The 25,319-nt window shown below is 46.5% G+C and overlaps 1 protein-coding gene across 1 annotated transcript in view; it reads right to left on the bottom strand.

Annotated features, from left to right (window-relative positions):
* SMYD3 (SET and MYND domain containing 3) overlaps nt 1-25,319 on the bottom strand; it is a 649,557-nt gene that overhangs the window by 548,521 nt on the left and 75,717 nt on the right. The gene's annotated exons all lie outside the window — the stretch shown is intronic.

The raw sequence follows: 25,319 nt of genomic DNA, 5'->3' as shown, positions 1-25,319 counted from the left end.
GCAGGGGCAATTTTTCTGCCGTACATTAGTACTGTTGGTACACCAATTTTTTGGGGCCCTCGCCTACAGTGTAATCCAATTAATTTTTTGCCCACCTGCATTAAAGCTGATGTTACATCAGCTGTGTTGGGCACTGCAATGGGATACATTTATGTACAGCCGGTGGGTTCCAGGGAGCCACCCATGCCGTGGGTCCACACGGAGTTGTAACTGCATGTGTCCACTTCTAAAGAACCCCAGTCTGACTGGGGCATGCAGTGTGGGCCGAAGCCCACCTGCATTAAGCACGACATTACCTCAGCTGTGATGGGCAATGCAATGCGATATATTTATGTACCGCCGGTGGGTTCCAGGAAGCCACCCATGCTGTGGGTGCACACGGAATTCCCATTGCGGAGTTGTACCTGGCTGTGACTATTTATAAAAAACCGCGGTCTGACTGGGGCATGCAGACACCTTGACAGAATGAATAGTGTGTGGCACATAGGTTCCCCATTGCTATGCCCACGTGTGCAGCTCCTGATGGAGGTGGCACAGGATTGGATTTCTCATTGCTTCTGTACAGCATTGTGGGCTATCGCCCCGCCCCTTTTAAAGAGGGTCGCTGCCTAGCCGTGCCAACCCTCTGCAGTGTGTGCCTGCGGTTCCTCCTCATGGCAGATGCACTTATAAATAGACATGAGGGTGGTGTGGCATGAGTGCAGCTGAAGGCTGCGCAGGGACAGTTTGGTGTGCGCTGTGGACACTGGGTCGTGCGGGGGGGGGGGGGTTGGGCAGCATGTAACCCAGGAGAAGTGGCAGCGGAGTGTCATGCAGGCAGTGATTGTGCTTTGTTGGAGGTAGTGTGGTGCTTATCTAAGGTATGCATTGCTAATGAGGGCTTTTCAGATGTAAAAGTTGTTGGGGGGGGGGCCACTCTTGCCACTATTGTGGCTTAATAGTGGGACCTGGGAACTTGAGATGCAGCCCAACATGTAGCCCCTCGCCTGCCCTATCCGTTGCTGTGTCGTTCCCATCACTTTCTTGAATTGCCCAGATTTTCACAAATGGAAACCTTAGCGAGCATCGGCGATATACAAAAATGCTCGAGTCGTCCATTGACTTCAATGGGGTTCGTTACTCGAAACGAACCCTCGAGCATCGCGATAATTTCGTCCTGAGTAACGAGCACCCGAGCATTTTGGTGCTCGCTCATCTCTAATCATTATGTAAACAGTTTGATGATTTTATCTGATGAATCCATGTGAATTATTGAAAATCTTGTTGAGATAGTTTTTGGAGAGTGTAATTTTTTTAAGTTTCTTTCCAGTTCGTTGAGAAACCAAGGTTTGTGTTAGGAGGATTCTAATAGTAGCCCCTATAATGTTTTGTCATTATTCGGAAGGGACAAAACCATAATTGGTATCTCAATTTATTGTGGAATAAATCTTGAGTTTTTTTTAGGGAATTAAAGACATCTATAGTGTTTCTACAAAATTAAAGGGGTTGTCCCGCAAAATGAAGTAAAGGTAAACACTAGAGATGAGCGAACGCGTTCGTCCGAGCTTGATATTCGTGTGAATATTAGGGTGTTCGGGATGTTCGTTATTCGTAACGAACACCATGCGGTGTTCTGGTTACTTTCACTTCCTTCCCTGAGACGTTAGCGCGCTTTTCTGGCCAATTGAAAGACAGGGAAGGCATTACAACTTCCCCCTGCAACGTTTAAGCCCTATACCACCCCCCTGCTGTGAGTGGCTGGCGAGATCAGGTGTTCGCCTAATATAAAAGTCGGCCCCTCCCGCGGCTCGCCTCAGATGCGGTGTGAGTTAGATGAGGGACAGTGCTGTTTATACCGGAGCTGCTGTAGGGAAAGAATTGGTAGTTAGTGTAGGCTTCAAGACCCCCCAAAGGTCCTTATTAGGGCCACTGATAGCTGTGTGTTGGCTGCTGTTAGCAGTGGGATTTTTTTTTTTCTCAAAATCGCCTCTGCAGACCGTTGCACCTGGCATTAGGGACAGAAGTGCTGCATAGGCAGGGAGAGTGTTAGGAGTGAGTGTAGCCTTCAAGAACCTCAACGGTCCTTTCTAGGGCCATATTTATCAGTGTGCAGTACTGTCCAGGCTGCTGTTAGCTGTGCTGCATTTTTTTTGGGCTTCTCAAAATCGCCTCTGCAGAGCATTCCACCCTCCATTGATACTGCAGGGAAAGAATTGTATAGGCAGGGCCACAACACAGTTATTATTCATAGAATATACGCAGTGCTGCCTTTTGGTGGGAAAAAACTGAAAACAAATTATTTGTCCAGCCTCTGTCCGTCCTTACGGGCGGTGGAGACGTGTGAGCTGCGTGAAGAACAGTGCTAAATCATACGCACCCAGCTACGCTTTACTGCTGGCTTCGCCATTTGCTTTCCTTAATTGGGAAAAAAAATACCTGCTCTGCCAGAGTTATAATAACTCTGCTACCCTCACGTTCTGTGACACATAAGCAGGGACACAGCACAGTTATTAAACTTCTCATGTTCATAGAATATACGCAGTGCTGCCTTTTGGTGGGAAAAAACTGAAAACAAATCTATTTGTCCAGCCTCTGTCCGTCCTTACGGGCGGTGGAGACGTGTGAGCTGCGTGAAGAACAGTGCTAAATCATACGCACCCAGCTACGCTTTACTGCTGGCTTCGCCATTTGCTTTCCTTAATTGGGAAAAAAAATACCTGCTCTGCCAGAGTTATAATAACTCTGCTACCCTCACGTTCTGTGACACATAAGCAGGGACACAGCACAGTTATTAAACTTAGATAATTCATTCACTAGAGGCAGTGGGGCCTTTCGTTTTCCAAAAAGGGCAAAAATTATATTTGGCCTGCAGTCTTGCGCCAATTTATTTCCTGCCTGTGAAATCAAATCACTGGTAATACAGCATGCTGAGGGGTAGGGGTAGGCCTAGAGGACGTGGACGCGGCCGAGGACGCGGAGGGCCAAGTCAGGGTGTGGGCACAGGCCAAGCTCCTGATCCAGGTGTGTCGCAGCCGACTGCTGCGCGATTAGGAGAGAGGCACGTTTCTGGCGTCCCCACATTCATCGCCCAATTAATGGGTCCACGCGGGAGACGGTTATTAGAAAATGAGCAGTGTGAGCAGGTCCTGTCCTGGATGGCAGAAAGTGCTTCGAGCAACCTATCGTCTACCCGCAGTTCTGCGCCGTCCACTGCTGCCAATCCGAATCCTCTGTCTGCTGCTCCTCCTTCCTCCCAGCCTCCTCACTCCACTACAATAACACCTGCTCAGGAGCGGGAGCACTCCCAGGAACTGTTCTCGGGCCCCTGCTTAGATTGGGCAGCAGCGGTTCCTCTCCCACCAGAGGAGTTTATCGTCACTGATGCCCAACCATTCGAAAGTTCCCGGGGTCCGGGGGAAGAGGCTGGGGACTTCCGCCAACTGTCTCAACAACTTTCTGTGGGTGAGGAGGACGATGACGATCAGACACAGTTGTCTTGCAGTGAGGTAGTAGTAAGGGCAGTAAGTCCCAGGGAGCAGCGCACAGAGGATTCGGAGGAAGAGCAGCAGGACGATGAGGTGACTGACCCCACCTGGTGTGCAACGCTAACTCAGGAGGACAGGTCTTCAGAGGGGGAGTCAAGGGCATCAGCAGGGCAGGTTGCAAGAGGCAGTGCAGTGGCCAGGGGTAGAGGCAGGGCCAGACCGAATAATCCACCAAGTGTTTCCCAAAGCGCCCCCTCGCGCCATGCCACCCTGCGGAGGCCGAGGTGCTCTAAGGTCTGGCAGTTTTTCACAGAGACGCCTGACGACCGACGAACAGTGGTGTGCAACCTTTGTCGCGCAAAGCTCAGCCGGGGAGCCAACACCAACAGCCTCACCACCACCACCATGCGCAGACATATGATGGCCAAGCACCCCGCAAGGTGGGACAAAGGCCGTTCACCGCCTCCGGTTTGCACCCCTGCCTCTCCCCCTGTGCCCCAACCTGCCACTGAGATGCAACCCCCCTCTCAGGACACAGGCACTACCGCCTCATGGCCTGCACCCACACCCTCATCTCCGCTGTCCTCGGCCCCATCCAGCAGTGTAGTTCAGCGCACCGTTCAGCCGTCGCTTGCGCAAGTGTTCGAGCGCAAGCGCAAGTACGCCGCCACGCACCCGCACGCTCAAACGTTAACCGTCCGCATCGCAAAATTCATCAGCCTTGAGATGCTGCCGTATAGGGTTGTGGAAACGGAGTCCTTCAAAAGTATCATGGAGGCGGCGGCCCCGCGCTACTCAGTTCCCAGTCGCCACTACTTTTCCCGATGTGCCGTCCCAGCCCTGCACGACCACGTCTCCCGCAACATTGTGCGCGCCCTCACCAACGCGGTTACTGCCACGGTCCACTTAACTACGGACACGTGGACAAGCACAGGCGGGCAGGGCCACTACATCTCCCTGACGGCACATTGGGTGAATTTAGTGGAGGCTGGGACAGAGTCAGAGCCTGGGACCGCTCACGTCCTACCCACCCCCAGAATTGCGGGCCCCAGCTCGGTGCTGGTATCTGCGGAGGTGTATGCTTCCTCCACTAAAGCACCCTCCTCCTCCTCCTCCTCCTCTGTCTCACAATCAAGATGTGTTAGCAGCAGCATGTCGCCAGCAGTCGGTGTCGCGCGGTGTGGCAGCACAGCGGTGGGCAAGCGTCAGCAGGCCGTGCTGAAACTACTCAGCTTAGGCGATAAGAGGCACACGGCCCACGAACTGCTGCAGGGTCTGACACAGCAGACCGACCGCTGGCTTGCGCCGCTGAGCCTCCAACCGGGCATGGTCGTGTGTGACAACGGCCGTAACCTGGTGGCGGCTCTGCAGCTCGGCAGCCTCACGCACGTGCCATGCCTGGCCCACGTCTTTAATTTGGTGGTTCAGCGCTTTCTGAAAAGCTACCCACGCTTGTCAGACCTGCTCGTAAAGGCGCGCCGGCTCTGCGCACATTTCCGCAAGTCCCACACGGACGCTGCCACCCTGCGCACCCTGCAACATCACTTTAAGCTGCCAGTGCACCGACTGCTGTGCGACGTGCCCACACGGTGGAACTCTACGCTCCACATGTTGGCCACGCTCTATGAACAACGGAGAGCTATAGTCGAATACCAACTCCAACATGGGCGGCGCAGTGGGAGTCAGCCTCCTCAATTCCTTTCAGAAGAGTGGGCCTGGTTGGCAGACATCTGCCATGTCCTTGGTAATTTTGAGGAGTCTACCCAGGTGGTGAGCGGCGATGCTACAATCATTAGCGTCACCATCCCTCTGCTATGCATCTTGAGAAATTCCCTGCAAACCATAAAGGCAGCTGCTTTGCGCTCGGAAACGGGGGCGGGGGAAGACAGTATGCCGCTGGATAGTCAGGGCACCCTCCTGTCTATTTCTCAGCGCGTACAGGAGGAGGAGGAGGAGCATGAGGAGGATGAGGAGGAGGGGGAAGAGACAGCTTGGGCCGCTGCTGACGGTACACCGGCTGATTGCCTGTCATCCTTTCAGCGTGTATGGCCTGAGGAGGAGGAGGAGGAGGAGGAGGATCCTGAAAGTGATCTTCCTAGTGAGGACAGCCATGTGTTGCGTACTGGTACCCTGGCACACATGGCTGACTTCATGTTAGGATGCCTTTCTCGTGACCCTCGCGTTGCACGCATTCTGGCCACGACGGATTACTGGGTGTACACACTGCTCGATCCACGGTATAAGGAGAACCTGCCCACTCTGATTCCCGAAGAGGAAAGGGGTTCGAGAGTGTTGCTATACCACAGGACCCTTGCGGACAAGCTGATGGTAAAATTCCCAGCCGACAGCGCTAGTGGCAGAAGGCGCAGTACCGAGGGCAAGGTAGCAGGGGATGTGCGTAGATCGAGCAGCATGTACATCCCAGGCAGTGCAACAGTCTTTAAGGGCCTGGCCAGCTTTATGGCTCCCCACCAAGACTGTGTCACCGCTCCCCAGTCACGGCTGAGTCGGCGGGAGCACTGTAAAAGGATGGTGAGGGAGTACGTAGCGGATCGCACGACCATCCTTGGTGACGCCTCTGCCCCCTACAACTACTGGGTGTCGAAGCTGGACACGTGGCCTAAACTCGCGCTGTATGCCCTGGAGGTGCTTGCTTGTCCTGCGGCTAGCGTCTTGTCGGAAAGGGTGTTTAGTGCGGCTGGGGGAATCATCACAGATAAGCGTAGCCGCTTGTCAACCGACAGTGCCGACAGGCTAACACTCATCAAGATGAACAAAGGCTGGATTTCCCCAGACTTCTGTTCTCCACCAGCGGACAGCAGCGATACGTAAGCAATACGTAGGCTGCACCCGCGGATGGAAGCTACGTTCTCTCTCACCATCCAAAACGGGGACATTTCTGCTTCATCAATCTGTGTCTAATATTCCTCCTCCTCCTCCTCCTGCTCCTCCTCCTGAAACCTCACGTAATCACGCTGAACGGGCAATTTTTCTTAGGGCCACAAGGCTCAGTCAAATAATTTTTCAGAACAATTTTTAAAAGTTTCAATGCGCTTAAAAGCATTGGAACTTTAACTTGAACCAATTTTTCGTTACACTGGGCTGCCTCCAGGCCTAGTTACCACTTAAGCCACATTAACCAAAGCGATTAATGTGTTTCACCTGCCCTCTTGGCTGGCCATGGCCAATTTTTGGGATGTACATTAGTACTGTTGATACAGCAATTTTTGTGGGCCCTCGCCTACAGTGTAATCAAATTAATTTTTAGCCCACCTGCATTACAGCTGACGTAACCTCAGCTGTGTTGGGCAATGCAATGGGATATTTTTGTGTACCGCCGGTGGGTTCCAGGGAGCCACCCATGCTGTAGGTGCACACGGAGTTTTTAATACATCTGTACACTTCTAAAGAACCCCAGTCTGACTGGGGCATGCAGTGTGGGCCGAAGCCCACCTGCATTACGCACAACATTACTACCTCAGCTGTGTTGGGCAATGCAATGGGATATTTCTATGTACCGCCGGTGGCTTCCTGGCACCCACCCAGGCAGTGGGTCCACAGGGAATTATAAATGCATCTGTTTCCACTTATAAAGAAACCCAGTCTGACTGGGGCATGCAGTGTGGGCCGAAACCCACCTGCATTAACCCTTTCCAGTCCACTGTGTGACCTGTGAAGACATTAGGGTTTAAGGCTGTACAGCTCCGTTGTTGGTAGACGTCCGTCGGGGTTCTCTTACTGTATATTGCCAGCCTCTCTGCTGTCGGAGCCTATCCTACGTGTCAGCTCATGCAGTACTGGCTTTAGCCAGCATATAGCGCCGTTGTATAACGGCAGAAAAAGAGTAAGCCCCCTAGGAAAACCATATACAAATTGGATTGGAAAGGGTTAAGCACAACATTACTACCTCAGCTGTGTTGGGCAATGCAATGGGATATTTCTATGTACCGCCGGTGGCTTCCTGGCACCCACCCATGCTGTAGGTGCACACGGAGTTTTTACTACATCTGTACACTTATAAAGAACCCCAGTCAGACTGGGGCATGCAGTGTGGGCCGAAGCCCACCTGCATTAAGCACGACATTACTACCTCAGCTGTGTTGGGCAATGCAATGGGATATTTCTGTGTACCACCGGTGGGTTCCAGGGAGCCACCCATGCTGTGGGTCGACAGGGACTTCACAATAGGGAGTTGTACCTGCCTGTGTCTATGAATTAAAAAGCCCGGTCTGACTGGGGCATGCAGACACCTTGACAGAATGAATAGTGTGTGGCACATAGGTTCCCCATTGCTATGCCCACGTGTGCAGCTCCTGATGGCGGTGGCACAGGATTCTATTTCTCATTGCTTCTGTACAGCATTGTGGGCTATCGCTCCGCCACTTTTAAAGAGGGTCGCTGCCTAGCCGTGCCAACCTCTGCAGTGTGTGCCTGCGGTCCCTCGTCATGGCAGACGCAATTCTAAATAGACATGAGCGTGGTGTGGCATGAGGGCAGCTGAAGGCTGCCCAGGGACACTTTGGTGTGCGCTGTGGGGGGGAGGGGGGGCGGTTGGTCAGCATGTAACCCAGGAGAAGTGTCAGTGGAGTGTCATGCAGGCAGTGATTGTGCTTTGTTGGAGGTAGTGTGGTGCTTAGCAAAGGTATGCCATGCTAATGAGCGCTTTTCAGAAGTAAAAGTTGTTGGGAGGGGGGGGGGGCCCACTCTTGCCGCTATTGTGGCTTAATAGTGGGACCTGTGAACTTAGGATGCAGCCCAACATGTAGCCCCTCGCCTGCCCTATCCGTCACTGTGTCATTCCCATCACTTTCCTGAATTGCCCAGATTTTCACACATGAAAACCTTAGCGAGCATCGGCGAAATACAAAAATGTTCTGGTCGCCCATTGACTTCAATGGGGTTCGTTGTTCGAAACGAACCCTCGAGCATCACGGGAAGTTCGTTACGAATAACGAACACCCGAACATTTTGGTGTTCGCTCATCTCTAGTAAACACTTTTGTATGGCCATATACATGCACTTTGTAATATACATCGTGCATTAAATATTAGCCATACAGAAGTTATATACTTACCCCCCTGTGTTGGCGTCCCTGTCTCCATGGCGCCGACCGAATCCTTCTCCTGGCTGGATTAGACGCGCTTGCGCAGTCTGCCTCTTCTTTCCCGTTGAAGGGGCCGCTCCAGCATGCTCGCGCCGCACAGCTGGTCTGCGCATGCCTGCGGATGTAATTTTCCCTTGAGGCGCGGATTGCATGTGCAGGAAAACACCCGCCGCATGCTCCATTTCAGTGCGGGTCTCCCGCGGGGACGGCTCCCGCAGGCTTCTATTGAAGCCTATGGAAGCCGTCCAGATCCACGGCACACCCGCAGCTGAATTCCTGCTCTCCTGCGCTGGAGCACGGAAGTTTAAAAAAAAAAAAAAAGGAGCACGGCGCCGTGCAAATCTGCCAAGCCGCAGAAAGAAGATCCGGCCACGACGGAGGGAAGATCCACAGCGTCCGGGCAGGTAAGTAATTCCTCTTTTTAGGCCTCATGTCCGCAGGAAAGGAGGGACCCGCAGCGGGATTCTGCATGAAGAATCAGCGACGGGCCTGATTTTCCCCGTGGACATGAGGCCTTAAAACATAATTATACTATCTTATTTTCCCAGAGTAAGACCAAACACTTAATAGTGACAACTCTGGGTCACTACATGAATCTATTACATTTTTGTTGACCAAACCTTCTAATTTCTTGACAAATTTTTCGATATGTTTTAAATTTTTACTGTAGTCTGGTGTTGATAACAGCAAGTTAATCTCATTCCACCCTTAGTTGTTTCTCTAACATGATAGCGATGCTAAAAGATGACAATTCTGGGAATCTAATAAATAGTTTGCAGCACTTGAGAGCGTATAAATTGACGTTTGTCAAGATTCGATCTGGGTTGTGACTAAAGGATTTGAAGATGTGTTTATTAAGTTAGCCATGAACACCGACTAGCTTGGAGTTTGAGACAGCTCTCAAATGTTGGGAAAATCTTTGTTTTTTCAGAAAGATAAGCAGAACCAGAGGTGTCTGGCAGCTAGGTAAAGGGCATGGTCAGGGTGATAGTTGGTAGCAGAACACATGTATTGCTCGATTTATCGAATAGGAGTAATCTAGAATAGAGATGAGCGAGTATACTCGCTAAGGCACATTACTCGAGCGAGTAGTGCCTTAGCCGAGTATCTCCCCGCTCGTCTCTAAAAGATTTGGGGGGTGGGGAGCGGCAGGGGAGAGCGGGGAGGAACGGAGGAGAGATCTCTCTCTCCCTCTCTCCCCCCCCCCTCGCTCCCCCCTGCTCCCCGCTGCAAATCACCTGTCACCGGCGCTGGCCCCTGAATCTTTAGAGACGAGCGAGGAGATACTCGGCTAAGGCACTACTCGCTCGAGTAATGTGCCTTACCGAGTATATTCGCCCATCTCTAATCTAGAAATTATCTCTACATTTTTTGCTACAGCGCCAATAGTTTTCATCCTTTTTTACATTCTTTGACATTTTTGTACTCTAATATTTTCTCCTTGTGTTTTTTTTCCCCGCCCGTAATTCATGTCTGAGCAGAAAGCAGATGGCATTCTCTAGCAGTCTGGAATAAAATAGCAAATAGATTATAGAGCTTAAGTGATCCATCGGTAACCCTGTAAGGATTTATAAGTGAATTAAAAGTGCTGTAGTAGAATTCTGGAATTTGCCAACTTTTCATTCAACTCCATATAACTTATTTATTAATAACTCACATGGCTTCATAAGCGAGTTTCCCTGTGTTCATATTGCACCCAAGAGGCCACCAAACAGAATACTGTACTGAGTGATATAGTGCTACTTAGTTTGTAATAATATGTTACTAATACTGTAGTGGCCCAGAGTCAGAGTGTCTCTCTGTGACGTTTGTCCTCTGCTGGTGTATTGTAATTGTGTCTGTGTCTGTGTATTCATGTTTGTCTATGCTTCGTGTTGTTTCCGTCTATTTTAGTTGTATGTTTTGTCTCCCTAACCTGCTGGATGAGTGACATGTGTTTGGTCAGGAACGTCGGGGGAGGAGTTAGAGAGTTAGTAGTAGTCGGGACATAAAGGGGAGAGGAAGTGTGATGCGGTGGTACAGTCATCAGCGTTACCGGAAGGGAGAGTGGCAATGTAGTCAGTGAAGGAGGATGTATGAGGAGAAGACAGGAGATCTGATGCTGGTACCCAAGCCCATTCTCGGGCCTATCCCTGTGCCTATGGGATATCTCCCTTTCAGGGAGTATGGAGTGCAGATCCTGTTTTCCTGGAGTCGGTGGTGGCGAATGCATAGTCCCTCTGTGTAATTACCTCCATGTTGGGAGTAAATGAAGACTGAGTAACCCAAATGTTAAGTTTGACTGGAGAGGCGGAAGAAAGGACATAATAGGAAAATGGAGGGGTATGTGGTGTGTTCCATTCAAGTGTCAGAAACACCCCCAGGGATCGTCTGTCAGATAACTGAGACTGCGGATGTTCAGAGGTTGGATATGAGAAGAGTGACTTCTGGATACAAACTTGTTGTGATGAAGAGGAATACTAATGTCCTTGAAAATGTCATATCTAAGACTGTTGTAATGTCTTGTCACGGAAGAATCTAAGTTGATTACACAAGTAAAAGAAAACCGTGTGCCTCTGGTTTGAAACTATGCCTTTGACTGTGGACTTTAATATTTGATTCACAGGTAATATTTGATACAAACAGGTAATAAAGTTGTTCAGCACCGATGACTCCAGTGAACAGTAGATCAAGAAAACCTGCATTCTACATTTACATATGTAGTGTCATACATAAAACAGTAAAGGCTCATACAAATTTGACTGTCACATCTCACTTGTATGACATTGTTACTGGCTTCTGAGCTTGGAACCGCACAAATTCTCAAAATGAGGGTGTTCCTCAGTGTGAGGCAAAGCTTCAGAGAATCATAAAATAGAATCATAAAATGGTAGAGTTGGACAGGACCTTCACGGTCAACCCCCTGCTCAATGAGGATCACTAAATCATCCCAGACAGATGTCTGTTCAGCCTCTGTTTGAAGACGTGCATTGAAGAAGAACTCCCCAACCTGGCAACCTCTTCCACTCATTGATCACTCTCACTGTCTAATACCTAATCGGTGTCTCCTGCCTTTCAGTTTCATCCCAGTGCAGCCTCTCCCTGCCCACATCATGACAACTGACAGCTATCTCTATAGACAAGCAAGGAGAAGAGCTGTAACTCTTAATGCTGCGGGTGGCAAGAGCCCAGCATAGCCCACTCCATCTCGAGAGATACGATAGCTGAACTCTGACTCAAGCTTTGAAGCATAATTTCTGAAATGCAGCAGTGTTTCAGAAAAACGCACAAATGGGTCAAATGGGCATAGCTGTCCCAGGTTCATGGTGCTCATGGTTCAGACAGCATGAACCTGGTGGCAGGTTTCCTTTTAAGTCCCATAAATCTTCATTGGTTCGAAAAATGAGCACGATGGAAAGTCTCAGCCAGAGATAAACTGTAGGATAGCATTGGGGCAGAGCCCGTTGCTTAACATGGGCAAAATCTGGAAAAGCTGGGATATATTGGCATAGTAACTAAATGCAGGATAGTGCAAACCATCGGTTTCCCCAGAGCCATGTATGGATGTGAAAATTGGATTGCAAAAAAAGCTGCTAGAAGGATTGATGTGTTGGAGCTGTGGTGCTGGCGAATGCTGCTGTGTATGCCCTGGATGGTGAGAGTAACAAACAGATATATCACTGAAGGTCAAGATGACTGGACTCAGGATCACAGAGAGCAAGATGGCCAGGCTCAGGCTCACGTATTTTGGCTATGTAATGCAAGCAGATTCGCTAAAAAAAAATCTATGATGCTTGGAAAGATCAGCAGCAAAAGAAGACCTAGCTGCCAAAAAAAACATTATGGCCAATACTTTCAAAGGTGATCCTGGCATGGCATACAAAATCCGCAAAGTACAAAAATACAATTAAATAATCACATATTTAAATCACCTAGGTATAGAAAGAGTTAACAGACCAAGAAGAGAAGACGGATTCAATGCACTTTTGTCATGAGAAGCATGTTGGATACGAGATTGGACACTAGATATCCTTTGAGACCTAATTAAAGAACAGATTTATCATGCATTTAGTAGTTTTTATTGGTGACACAACCAAGTATTTTTAACCAAGTTTGCAATCAAGAAGATTCATTTTAACTGATGCTGGACTCCCTTTGGACCAATTTCTCCAACCTTAATAAAAGGCTTAAATGTACAATGCACTATGCCAAGGGGTCAGAAGACACAAATCAGCAGTGTCTAGGGATGTGTTAAGAGGGGGCAGTAATGGCAAATACACAGAGTCTCCTTTTCTATATGTTATCATGCCATTTACCTTGGAGAGAGTGTCTGCAATGCAATATCAAAAAAAATAAAATACGATATAGAAGCAAGGTTGTCCGCAAGTGTAACAAGCAAAAGTACTGTAGCTGCAGGAAGTATAACAAAATAACAAACCAAACATTACTCATCTATTAAATCCCTGCCGATGCTCTGGTGGTCCTGCCGGTCTTGTTTACTTTTTTGCAGGGATAATAGGCTTTCCATACACGTGACTACTATAGACAATCTCTGGCCTCAGAAGTCATGTATTATACATGCTAGCATCCCCAGTGATTGGCTACAGGGCTCAAATCAATGTGTGCCACATCATCGCTGCAGAGTGAGTAATCTGGAGTCTGCATCCGGTTATTAGCATTCAGTACTGGCATCTGAAATTGCAAATCCACAGTAGAAATCTGACACTCAGGCCAATTTCAGATGAGAAATGACATATCCATTATACAGATCCATAATACTACCGTGGATCCGCACTTAAGTTTAGCCCTTTTTTAATGGGCAGATCCTTATGCAGAATTCCCAATGCAGATTCCACGTTGATAAGGTGCAAAATCCTCCCTAAGAAGTGACACGTCGCTTCTTTTTTTCCACTCATCGAATTGAATTCCACGTACAGGAAAAATCCAAGTCATATAGACTGCAGAACAAATTCCCATTAAAAGTAATGGGATTTGGACTTGCAAAAGATTTGACATGTGTTGCATGTCAAATGAATCAAATGTCTGCTGCGTGAACATACCCTTTAAAGAAATCCACCACCAGAAAATGACCTATTGTCTAAACCAGTGTTTCTCCACTCCAGTCCTCAGAGACCCCCAACAGGTCATATTTTTAGGATATTCTATAGTAAGAACACCTGTGACAATATCTGAAGTACTCTGCAATACTGAAAAAATCCAGAAAACATGGCCTGTTGGGCATCCCTGAGGACTGAAGTGGAGAAACACTGGTTTAAATCACCTTTTGTTAGAGGAATACATTTCTAAAAAATACTTCTACTGTGGAGTTTTTTCATTCTATTAAAATTATAATGAAATCCTGCAGTTTTCACTCCGGACACAGCTCACCTCCTCCTTCCACTTCCTCACCCCTGCACTGTGACCTCTGTAAGTGTCACAGAGTATGCCCATAACACTCTCCCTTGGAATTCCATGAGTTGTTTGCTGAGGTTTTTATGTGTCCAGGTGTCTGCTGTAAAGTTCAGTCAAGATGACTGCCACTGTATTCAATAAAATAAATATGCAATCAGGAAATACAAACATATTAGAATAAATAGTGTATTTCAGTATATATTTTAACAAGTAAAAGGCCGTGTCCTTTAACCCCTTAAAGGGCTTGTCTCGCGAAATCAAGTGGGGTTATACACTTCTGTATGGCCATATTAATGCACTTTGTAATATACATCGTGCATTAATTATGAGCCATACAGAAGTTATTCACTTACCTGCTCCGTTGCTGGCGTCCCCGTCGCCATGGTTCCGTCTAATTTCAGTGTCTTCTTACTTTTTTAGACACGCTTGCGCAGATGGGTTTTCTCCCTTCAGCTCCGCTCGGCAGCATCAACGTTTTGGCTCCGCCCCCTTGTACGCGTCATCGCGTAGCTCCGCCCCATCACGTAGCTCCGCCCCCATCACGTGCCGATTCCAGCCAATCAGGAGGCTGGAACCGGCACACGTCATGGGGCGGAGCTACGCGATGACGCGTACAAGGGGGCGGAGCCAAAACATCAATGCTGCCAAGCGGAGCCGAAGGGAAAAGACCCATCTGCGCAAGCGCGTCTAAAAAAAGCAAGAAGACACCGAAATTAGACGGAACCATGGCGACGGCGAAGCTAGCAACGGAGCAGGTAAGTGAATAACTTCTGTATGGCTCATAATTAATGCACGATGTATATTACAAAGTGCATTAATATGGCCATACAGAAGTGTATAACCCCACTTGATTTCGCGAGACAACCCCTTTAAGACCGCGGCCCTTTTTTTTCATTCTTGATGTTTTCCTACCGTCTTTTAAAAAGATCATAACTCTTTTTTTTATATCCATTGACGGAGCTGTGTGGTGGACTTGTTGCTTTTTGCGAGATGAGTAGTGTTTTTAAATACCATATAATTTACTGAAGCACATTACCACTATCCTTGTGAGGGTCTTGTTTCTATAACATACCACTGTAGCAAAAATGACATAACTTTATTCTATGGGTCAGTAAGAGCACTACGATACAAAATTATAAAAAAATTTTTGCTGTACTAATTTTAAAAAATTTAACCTCTTACCGACCAGCCCATAGTGTTTTTACGTCCTGCCCAAGTGGGCTTTATTCTCTGAGGACGTAAAAACATGTGTCCTGCAGAGAATAAAGCCCCTCAGGCTGTGGACGTGACAGCTCCATGCTGTCGGTGTCCGCAGGTAGCCAACACCATGGAGCTGTCATCCCGGGCTGTTCGGACCCCCCCCCCCCCCCGGCATTGCGATCGGCGCTATCCAATGGATAGCGCCGATCGCAAAAAAGTAAATAAAACTGCAAAAAAAGTGACATATTCAGCTGCCCTGATGGATCAGATCCATCGGAGCAGCTGAAATTACTCACTGAGGTCCGCCGCATGACTCCCCGCTGTCCCGATGCTCCGGGCGCCGTAGCTGTCCTTCTGTGCATGCGCGCCAGGCGGCATTACGTCAGCCGCATGCGCAGAAGGCCCGGCGGCGCGGGAGACTTAAAATCTCCTGGCTTCCGGCTCCTGTAGGTAGCCGGGAGGCAAGAGATGTCAGCGGGGACCGCGGTGAGCGGTCCCCGATACCGCGATCGTCGTTATGGACGGCGATCGCGGAAAAGTGAAAAAGTGTAAAAAAAGAAAAGTTTCACCTACCCTCATGGATCGAATCCATGAGGGGAGGTGAAAATACTCACCTCAGGTCCGCCGATGTCCCCGGCCGGTGTCGGGACCCCCGCTGGCTTCTGCGCATGCGCCGATGTGGCGCGCATGCGCAGAAGGCCGGCTCGGCTGTCACAGATAGCCGAGTGCAGGGAGATATGACTGGGGACCGCTGTATGCGGTTTCCAGTCATGTGATCACCGTTATCCATCAGATAACGGTAATCATATAAAGTTAAAAAGTAAAAAAAAAAAAAAAAAGTTAAAAGTTAAAAAAAGTTTAAAAAGTTAAAGTTTCATCTCCCCTTACGGATCGTATCCGTAAGGGGGGATGAAATTACGTACCCAAGGTCCCGGATTTGTTCCCTGATGGGATGTTGATCCGCGGACCTTACCCCAGCTTCGGCGCATGCGCCCGTCAGCATGATGGCGGACGCATGCGCAAAAGTGAAATATTGCCCAAGAAATGTAAAATCTCCCTGCTGCTGGCTACCAAAGGTAGCCAAGAGCCTGGAGATGTCACGGGGAGCTGCGGTATGCAGTTACTTGTTACGTGATCGCCGTTATACAATGCATAATGGCGATCACGTAAAAGTTCTTTAAAAAGGGGCAGTTTCATCTCCCCTCACCGATGCGATCGGTGGGGGGAGATGAAACATCTTCTCGGAGGCTTCCGTATTTGAATCCAGATGCGATTATCCTCCATGGACCCTTCCGGCTGCTGCGCATGCGCCCGCCGGCAAAATGCCGGACACATTCGCAGGAGTCGGGGAGCCCAGGATATTTTAAATCTCCTTGCTCCCAGCGACTAACGGTCGCTGAGTGCTTGGAGCAGTGACCGGTGGCCTTGCTGAGTGGTCCCCGGTCACGTGATAAAGTAGCAATCTAACATTAGGCCGGTCACGCATGACCGGAGAGGAATTATGGGTTCTGCATGCGCTTCATCAGCGGTAATCCACGGATCAATCACATGCATTGGATCACACAATTCCCCCCAATAAGCGGGTCGGAATTACGGAATCCACAGAAACAGAACACAGCATGCTATATTTTACCGCGGATATCCGCAACCTAGAGCTCATTGTGCTCTATGACCATGGATATACCCGCAGCCCATATGCAAACACATTGTGTACGGGCTGCGGGTACCCGGGTCATCTCTAAGCGACGGCGCGGGAAATAAAAACAAAAAACGGTGTACTGCGCATGACTGCCTGTGTGAGTAGGCTGTTATGCGCAGTACATTACGCGGCCGTACGCAGGGTCACAGCCGGGCTCACAGCTGGGATCCGCTGCGGGCATCCGCAAGTGGATTCTGCATACGGCCGTGTGAGCCCAGCGTTATTCAGACCGCTACCTGTAATCCGTAATTTACAAGAAGCCCCGGGAACGCTCGCCTTCATGCAGTTCCAGGAGCAGCTTGTTGAGCGCCTTCTATGTGAGACCGCCGCCCTGCAGCAAGATTACAAAGCCTCACAGAGGGCCACTTTCTACACCCCATCCGCGCCACTGAGGTCACGAAATACCCCCCAAAATACATGAGAGGAGGGGGAATACCCGGTTTTCTTGCCCCATGTGCCCATCCCAAGCAGCCTCCGAAATTACCCCTGTCTTCAGACATAAAACGCAGTTTATATTATTACCTTTATCTAATATTTAGGGAAGGCAAAAAAATGGGGATGGCGGGGGTGGGGGATTATTTTTAGGAAGTCAAATTTTTTTTCGTATAAGTGGGCAATGGGGCCTGGAATTTATTCAGCTCTGCCCTGAAATCCAGCGGGCATTCCCTCCATTATGGGGCTAGCCATGTGTCCCGTAAGTAGATTAGGGCCACAAGGGGTATGTTTCTGAACACGGGACAAACGGGGGATCCATTTTGGTGTGAAAGTCTTCATTCCGATGTACACTGTACAAAAAAAACAGTTTTTAAATTGACAAAATTGCCAAAAAAATGAAAATTATAATTTTTTCCTTTTGCTTTGCTTAGATTCATTCAAATACTGTGGGGTCAAAATATGCAGTACACCCCTAGATGAATTTGTTAAGGGGTCTAGTTTTCAAAATGGGGTCATTTGTGGGGGTTCTCTATCGTTTTGGCCGCTCAATGGCTCTACAAGTGGGCAAGGGGGACTGGAATTTATTCCGTTGTACCCTGAAATCCAACGGGTGCTACTTCCATTATAGGCCTAGCTATGTTTCCTTTAAGTAGATTAGGGCCACAATGAGTATGTTTCTGAACACGGGACAAACAGGGGTATCCATTTTGGGGTGAACGTCTTCATTCCTATGTACACTGTACAAAAAAACCCTGTTTTTAAATCGACACAATAGCCAAAAAAATGAAAATCATAATTTTTTCCTTCTGCTTGGCTTAGATTCATTCAAAAACCGTGAAGTCAAAAAAGTCATCGTACCCCTAGATAAATTCGTTAAGGGGTCTACTTTTCAAAATGGGGTCACTTGTGGGGGTTCTCCATCATTTTGGTCACTCAATGGCTCTACAAGTGGGCAATGGGGACTAAATCTCCTTCAAGCAAAATTTCTGTTCCGAAAGCCGTCGGTTGCTCCTTTCATTTTGGGCCCCATTGTGCATACAGACGTAATACTAGGGCCACAATGGGTATGTTTCTGAACGCGGGACAAACAGGGGTATCCATTTAGGGGTGCAAGTCTTCATTCATATATGTGCGGTACAAAAAAACCTGCTTTTGAAATGACAGAATTACCAAAAAAATGAAAATCGTAATTTTTTTCCTTCGGCTTGGCTTAGATTCATTCAAAAACTGTGAAGTCAAAAAAGTCATCGTACCCCTAGATAAATTCGTTAAGGGGTCTACTTTTCAAAATGGGGTCACTTGTGCGCGTTCTCCGTCGTTTTGGTCACTCAATGGCTCTACAAGTGTGCAATAGGGCTTAAATCTCCTTCAAGCAAAATTTCTGTTCCGAAAGCCACCGCTTGCTCCTTTCATTTTGGGCCCCATTGTGCATCCAGATGTAAGATTAGGGCCACAATGGGTAGGTTTCTGAGCACGGGACAAACAGGGGTATCCATCTAGGGGTGCAAATCCTAATTTTCATGTGTACTATAGAAAAAAGTCCTGTCTTTAAAATGACATATTTGCAAAAATATGAAATTTTAGTTTTTCTCTTCTAAATTGCATTGACTCCTAAAAAAAACTGTGGGGTTAAAATACTCATGACACCCCTCAGTGAATACCTTAAAGGGTTTAGTTTTTAAAATGGGGTCACTTGTGGGGGTATCTATCATTTTGACTCCTATGAGCTTTTCCAATCTTGATTTGGTGTAGGAAAACAAAGTGTTCCTCAAATTGCTGAAAAGTAATGTTAAATTTGTACGTCTCCTAAATGGTTAAAAAAAAAATGAAAGTTTTTCCAATGTGCGCCCAAAATAAACGGATGGAAATATATATCTTAACAAAAATTTCTATATTAGGTTTGCACATATTTGAGATATTGCAGTTGGAAATGTGAAAAAAATGACGATTTTTTCAAAATTTTCCGAATTTTGGCGCTTTTAATAAATAAACACAAATTCTATTGGTCTTTTTTTTCCGACTAGATGAAGTACAACATGTGGCGAAAAAACAATGTCAGAATCGCTTGGATATGCAAAACCTTTTTGGTGTTTTTCCATGCTAAAGTGACACGTGTCAGATTTGCAAAATTTGGCCTGGTCATTAAGGCGCAAACATGCTTGGTCACTAAGGGGTTAAATTATTTACTGCCGCCATTTTCTGACCGCTATAACTTTTTATTTTTTTCATTGACATAATTGCATGAGGGCTCTTTTTTGCGGGGTGCCCTGTAGTTTTTAGGGTACTAGTTGGGAGTACATATGACTTTGTGATAGCTTTTTATTAAGTTACTAGCTGATATACCCGGCTTCGCCCGAGTTAATTTGGTACTGGTGTTTATCTGGTGTTCACACGGAAAAGCTTATGAAGTCGTGGTTACTTTAGAGATACTGAGGAAAAAAATATGTTCACCATTTTGCATAGTTCTCTGCGTTACCCAGGAAACACCCCGGGAGGTAACTATGCGACGTTTCCTTTATATAAAATGACATCAGGAAGTGAGAGAATTAGATTACATACATAAAATTTGGACACTAATGCTTTTGCGCTTAGAATTAAATAATCAAGTTGGGACCCATTAGCTTTTCCTATTTATGACATAATCAATGCTCGTGCCAAATTTCCCGTTTCTATGACACCAGAAAGTGAAAAAATTACATTCCGCACGTAAAATTTAGACGCCAATTCTTTTGCGCTAGAATTGAATAATCGAGTTGGGATCTATGAACTTTTCCTATTTATGACATAGTCAATGCCCGTGCCAAATTTCATGTTTCTATCACATTGGGAAGTGAGAGATTTAGATTATGTGTGTAAAATTTGGACGCTAATTCTTTTGTGCATAGAATTCAATAATGGAGTTGGGACCCATTAGCTTTTCCTATTTATGACATAATCAATGCTCGTGCCAAATACCCCGTTTCTATGACACCGAAAAGTGAGAAAATTACATTCCGCACGTAAGATTTGGACGCTAATTCTTTTGCGCATGGATTTGAATAATGGAGTTGGGACCCATTAGCTTTTCCTATTTATGACATAATCAATGCTCGTGCCAAATTTCCTGTTTCTATGACACCGGAAAGTGAGAAAATTACATTCCACACGTAAAATTTGGACGCTAATTCTTTTGAGCATAGAAATAAATAATCGAGTTGGGACCCATTAGCGTTTCCTATTTACAACATAATCAATGCTCGTGCCAAATTTCATGTTTCTATGACACCGGAAAGTGAGAAAATTACATTCCGCACGTAAAATTTTGATGCTAATTCTTTTGCGCATAGAATTGAATAATGGAGTTGGGACCCATTAGTGTTTCCTATTTATGACATAATCAATGCTCGTGCCAAATTTCCCGTTTCTATGACACCGGAAAGTGAAAAAATGAGATTCCGTATGTAAAATTTTGACGCCAATTCTTTTGCGCTAGAATTGAATAATCGAGTTGGGACCTATGAACTTTTCCTATTTATGACATAATCAATGCTCCTGCCAAATTTCGAGTTTCTATGACATTGGGAAGTGACAGATTTAGATTACGTATGTAAAATTTCGACGCTAATTCTTTTGCGCTAGAATTGAATAATCGAGTTGGGACCCAATTACTTTTCCTATTTTGGAGATAATCTATGCTTGTGCCAAAATTCATGTTTCTACGACATGGGGAAGTTGGAGAACTTTTGGCGAGTCAGTGAGTGAGTGAGTGAGTCAGTCAGTCAGTCAATGAGTCTGTGAGGGCTTTCAGCTTTATATATATAGATAGATGTCGTGGAGATGGGGTGACTGCAGTTCTAAAGTTGTATTTTATTTTATTTTTTTGTGACGACTTTTACTGTGCGGGATAAATAATGTGTTGCATTTCACTTTGATTTTTGTATTACAAACAAGGAAAAAGTTTTTTTTACCATAAATTTTTCATAATAATTAAACTTTTTTTTAAATTAGTTTTTAATTCCTTTTAGTCCCCATAGGGGACTTGAACTTCTGATTGTTTGATTGCTCCTGCAGTATAATGTAATACCATACTACATCTGACAGGCAGTCTATCAAGCCACATGATGGGCATGACTTCATAGGTAATCTGCAATGGCAGCAATGGAGGCCTTCAGAAGGCTCCCAGCTGACATGGCTACCGAAGGGCACTCTATCAACTCCCATTCAGAACATTTAATGCCGCTGTCAGAATTGATGGCGGCATTAAAAGGATTAACAGCCTCAATCAGCATGAGTGCCAATCACAGCTGTTGCAGGCGGGTGTCAGCTATCAAAGACAGCCAACATCAGTAACGATCACTGATCCCGCGCCATACAAACCCCAAACATCCATGGTGTAAGTGTACGACACGGAGCGTTAACCCCTTAGTGACCAAGCCTGTTTGCGCCTTAATGACCAGGCCAAATTTTGCAAATCTGACATGTGTCACTTTAACATGGAAAAACACCAGAAAGGTTTTGCATATCCAAGCGATTCTGACATTGTTTTTATGCCACATGTTGTACTTCATTTAGGTGGAAAAAATAGACCGATAGAATTCGTGTTTATTTATTAAAAGCGCCAAAATTGGGAAAATTTTGAAAAAATCGTCATTTTTTCACATTTCCAACTGCAATATCTTAAATATGTGCAAACATAATATAGAAATTTTTGCTAAAATTTATATTTCCACCCGTTTACTTTATTTTGGGCGCACATTGGAAAAACTTTCGTTTTTTTTTAACTATTTACGAGACGTACAAATTTTAACATTACTTTTTAGCATTTTGAGAAACACTTTGTTTTCCTACACCAAGCCAAGATTGGAAAGGCTCATAGGAGTCAAAATGATAGATACCCCCACAAGTGACCCCATTTTAAAAACTACACCCCTTAGTGTATTCACTGAGGGGTGTTATGAGTATTTTGACCCCACCGCTTTTTTTTTCAAGAATTAATTCAATTTAGAGGAGAAAAAGTAAAATTTCATATTTTTGCAATTCTATCATTTTAAAGACATATTTTTTTCCTATAGTTTACATGAAAATGAGGATTTACACCCCAAAATGGATACCCCTGTTTCTCCTGCGTTCAGAAATATACCCATTGTGGCCCTTATATTATATCTGAGTCCACAACGGGGCCCAAAACGAAAGGAGTAGTCAGTGTCTTTCAGAACAGAAATTTTGCTTGATGTCCTTTTAGACCCCATAGCACACATGTAGAGTTCTTGAGCGCCCAAAACCATAGAAAACCCCCACAAATGACCCCATTTTGAAAACTAGACCCCTTAAGGAATTTATCTAGGGGTGTACTGCATATTTTGACCCCACAGTTTTTGAATGAATTTAAGCCAAGCAAAAGGAAAAAAATTAGGATTTTCGTTTTTTTGGCAATTCTGTCATTTTAAAAACTGTTTTTTTTGTACAGCACACATATGAAGGAAGACTTGCACCCCAAAATGGATACCTCTATTTGTGCTGTTTTCACAAATATACCCATTGTGGCCCTAATCTTATGTCCGCATGCACAACGGAGCCCAAAATGAAAGAAGTAATCGGTGGCTTTCAGAACATAGATTTTGCTTGAAGTCCTTTTAGGCCCCATTGCCCACTTGTAGAGTTCTTGAGCGCCCCAAACCATAGAGAACCCCCACAAATTACCCCATTTTGAAAACTAGACCCCTTAACGAATTTATCTAGGGGTGTACTGTGTATTTTAACCCTACAATTTTTGAATAGATCTAAGCAAAGCAGTAAGAAAAAATTACGATTTTCATTTTTTGGGCTATTGCGTCAATTTAAAAACAGGGTTTTTTGTACAGCACACATATAAATGACGACTTTCACCCCAACACGGATACCCCTGTTTGTCCCGTGTTCAGAAACATACCCATTGTGGCCCTAAATAGACTTACAGGACACATGGCTAGGCCTACAATGAAAGGAATACCCGTTGGATTTCAGGGTACAACTGAATAAATTCCAGGCCCCATTGCCCACTTATTGAGCCATTGAGTGGCCAAAGCTATTAAGAACCCCCACAAATGACCCCATTTTGAAAACTAAACCCCTTAACAAATTCATCTAGGGGTGTACTGCGTATTTTGACCCCACAGTATTTGAATAAATCTAAGCAAAGCAGAAGGAAAAAGTTACGATTTTCAATTTTTTGGCAATTTTTTAAATTTAAAAACAGTTTTTTTGTACAGTGCACATAGGAATGAAGACGTTCACCCCCAAATGGATACCCCCGTTTGTCCCGTGTTCAGAAACCTACCCATTGTGACCCTAATTTACTTCCAGGACCCATGGCAAGGCCTATAAAGGAGGGAACACCCGTTGGATTTCAGGGCACAACTGAATAAATACCAGGCCCCATTGTTCATTTGTACGGAATAAAAATTGACTCCCTAAAAATCCCCCCCCTCCCCCACACACTCTGCGCCCTTTTTGGCGTTCGCAAATCATAGATAAAAGTAATAATGTGAACTGTGTGGTATTTCCGAAGACAGGGGTAATTACGGAGGCTGGTTGGAATGGGCCCATGGGGCAAGAAAACCGGGTATCCCCCCTCCTCTCATGCTTTTTGGGGGTCATTTCTTGACCCCAATAGCGGGTATGGGGTGTAAAAAGTGGCGTTCCATGAGTCTCCGTAAGCTTGATGAGGTGCTGCGGTCTCACATAGAAGGCGCTCAACAAGCTGCTCCTGGAACTGCAGGAAGGCGAGCGTTCCTGGGGCTTCTTGTAAAATACGGATCACAGGTAGCGGTCTGAATAGCGCTGGGCTCACGCAGCCGTAGGCGGAATCTGCTTGCGGAGGCCCGCAGCGGATCCCATCTGTGAGCCCGGCTGTGACCCTGCGTACGGCTACGTAATGTACTGCGCATAACTGCGTACTTACACAGGCGGTCATGCGCAGTATCTTTTTTTTGTTTGCATTTCCCGCACCGTCGCTTAGCGATGACGCGGGTACCCGCAGCCTGTACACAATGTAGTTGCGTATGGGCTGCGGGTATATCCGCGACCACGGAGCACAATTTGTCTCTATGTTGCGGATATCCGCGGTAAAATAGAACATGCTGTGTTCTCTTTTCTGCGAGTGGATTACACTATTCCAACCCACTAATGTGAGCGAAATTGTGTAATCCAATGCGATTGATCTTCGTATTACCGCGGATCAGACGCATGCGGAATCCATAATTCCTATCCGGTCATGTGAGACCGGCCAAAGGTAGATCTCTACCTTTTTATCACGTGACCGGGGACCGCTCAATGAGGCCACCGGTCACTGCTCCAGGCTCTCGGTGACCGTTGGTCGCTGGGAGCAAGGAGATTTTAAGTTTCCTGGGCTCCCCGACTCCTGCGCATGTGTCCGGTATTTTGCCGGCGGTCGCATGTGCAGAATCCGGGTAAGTTCACGGATGAGGATCGCGTCGGGGTGCAAATACGGAGGCCTCCGGTAAAAAGTTTCATCTCCTCTCACTGATCGCATCGGTGAGGGGAGATGAAACTTCGATTTTTTTTAAAAACTTTTACGTGATCGCCATTATCCATTGGATAATGGCAAACATGTGATGAGGAACCGCTCACCGCGGCACCCCATGAAATCTCCAGGCTCTTTGCTAAGTTTTGTAGCCAGGAGCAGGGAGATTTTCAATTATCCTGGCAATCCACAGCTTTTGTGCATGCGTCCGCCATTTTGGCGACGGGCGTGTGCGCAGAAGCTGGGGTAAGGTCCGCGGATAAATCTGGGGGCCTTATGTGCGTACTTTCATCCTCCCTCACGGATATGATCCTTGAGGGGAGATGAAACGTACGCTTTTTAAACTTTTTTTAACTTTTTAAAACTTTTTTAACCTTTTTTTTTTTTTTTTACTTTTTCACACTTATTTTTTAACTTTACATGATCACTGTCATCCATTGGATGACAGTGATCATGTCCCCAGTGACATCCCTCTGCTCTTGGCTACACATGGCAGCCAGGAGCAAAGGGATTTTGAATTTCCCG

The sequence above is a fragment of the Eleutherodactylus coqui genome, chromosome 3, assembly GCF_035609145.1.
Source record: "Eleutherodactylus coqui strain aEleCoq1 chromosome 3, aEleCoq1.hap1, whole genome shotgun sequence".
NCBI classification, from domain to species: domain Eukaryota; kingdom Metazoa; phylum Chordata; class Amphibia; order Anura; family Eleutherodactylidae; genus Eleutherodactylus; species Eleutherodactylus coqui.
The sequence above is the reverse complement of the archived record's forward strand: the minus strand, read 5'-3'. Positions and strand labels throughout refer to the sequence as shown.